The 2,049-nt window shown below is 45.0% G+C and overlaps 1 pseudogene; it reads left to right on the top strand.

The window, feature by feature from the left end:
* The first annotated feature begins 317 nt into the window (after window positions 1–317).
* LOC101593117 lies at window positions 318–1,210 on the top strand (annotated as a pseudogene).
* Window positions 1,211–2,049: the final 839 nt, after the last annotated feature.

Raw genomic sequence — 2,049 nt, 5'->3', positions numbered from 1 at the left:
AGTAAATATAACAATGTATGTCAAGTTTGATAAAGAGGTTTATATCCTTTTATTTTCAATGTGTGAAATATTTATGACTTCAAGAAAAATTAAGAATTTGAAGACAACGTAATCACTGCCTATTAAAATCTGAGACAGGAAGAAATCCAGAGACAAATGTATAACCTAAAAGAGAAAGATTATTATGAAACAAGAATTAAAATGATATTTGACAGACAAGTTGGCAAATAATAAAGGGAAAAATTAAAAACCATGACTTAAAACTTTTAACAACACAATACATCCCAAGAAGTGCGGATGTTGCCCGACAGAGTGAGATGCAGCGCTCACTCTCTTTTTCCCAGCAGCCTCTGCGTGGCCGTGAGCGCGTGCGCAACATCACGGTGGCGCGCGGGCCAGACTGCACCGAGGCGCCTGCGGTGGACACAGAGGCGCCCGCGTGGCTGCTCAGATGCTTGGAGGCCAAGGCTGTGAGTCGGCACCTGAGGACTCCTGAGACCCGGCCCAGCACCCTGCATCCTCTCGGTTCAAGCCACAGTCAGCAGATGGAAGCTGGTTGACCTGAAGATCAACTGGAACAAGGCCAAGCTCCACATGAAGGTTCCTCTGGACAGCACGAGCTGTGAGTGAAAGAGAAGGTTCACTTCATTGTGAGGTACCCGCCTGCCATGCAAATGTCTTGTGTAAGGGGCTCCTCCCTGAAGGTAAGACGTTGAGGGAAATAAACGTGGCCACTGGGGTCAAGATCGTAGTGGTTGGATGTTTTAGCAGTTAACACACACAAAGATGCTACACAGCAGGCTGCAGAGGTGGAAAAGCTGAAGGAAGAAAACGAGAAGGATCCTCACTTTAGGCAGAAACAATGCAAGAAAGCGTTGGATAAAGGGAAACCTGAAGATCGGTGCCTTCCGTTAAGGCGGTGCAGGAGCACCTGCCCGCAGTGCCTTTGGCCAGCCAGTGCAGTAAGTCTGGAGGGAAAGAGAGACTCAACCTATTAGCTAGAACAAGACCGGGCGTGGACTGGCACCAAAGAGAGGTCTGAGAAGTTGTGCGTGGTCTCCATAGAAATGTGGTCGGTGAACCTATAGAAGGATGGGAGGACTGCGGTGGGATTGCGCCTCCATGGAAGCCTCTTCCTCCCAGGTGCACTGGCTTCCAGTTCTACGTGGATGCGATCAAATACTGTGCTGGGCCATGGCAGTATTCTTGATAGCACTGTCACCTCTGGCCCAGGATCCTGACCCAAATTGGAGGACATTTGGAGAGAGGCATGCAGCACCTAGGATTTCAGGGCGCTGGAACTTCACTCAAAAAACAATCTCTGCAATCTGAGGTGATGTGCAACTGAAGCCAAGGGCGAGGTGCTTTCACCACTAGCTTAACTTTTGACTTCAAATCACCAGCTCCCTTTCCTGCAGGAAGCTTCATACCGTGTTTTAAAGTCAGTACTGTGGAAATCAATAAATCTGAATTCCGAACATGTTGTGTGGCATACTCTACAGTCTGTTTGAGAGACCTGTTGATTGATGTTGAGAAATGAATCAAAAGCTTTGATTTTGGTTTGTTTTTTGTTTGTTTGTTTGTTTGTTGTTGTTGTTTTTTTTGCTGCTAAAAAAATATTTCAACTGAAATATTTTCATAAATCTTTGGTTACCAAAAAAAAGAGAAAATATATATTGGAGAAACACACACACACACACACACACACACAGCCAGACCAGTAGCCCTCAAGTTTCTGATCTCAGAACTCTTTAGACTTCCAAAGCTTTTGTTTTTGCTGTTTCTATTCAATATACCGCTGATGTAGGGCAGAAGAAATAAAAAATAAAAAGAAGGAAATCATACCTGAAAATTGTGCTTTTAAGATGACTATACCTTCCAGGCCCAGTTGAAGTTATCCAAGGTGATCCATGCTGATGGGGCAAAAGAGACTCCCTTTTAAGGAAGGGTCACTTACATTCCCTTAAACTATAGATAAACTCACTCCCTTGCCCCCTCCCATGCAGCGAAGCATAAACCCACTTTGAGAAAACCAGGGTCATACAATAG

The sequence above is a fragment of the Octodon degus genome, unplaced genomic scaffold (assembly GCF_000260255.1).
Source record: "Octodon degus isolate 3935 unplaced genomic scaffold, OctDeg1.0 scaffold00007, whole genome shotgun sequence".
NCBI lineage: Eukaryota > Metazoa > Chordata > Mammalia > Rodentia > Octodontidae > Octodon > Octodon degus.
Note: the sequence above shows the minus strand (reverse complement) of the source record. Positions and strands in the feature narration are given on the sequence as shown.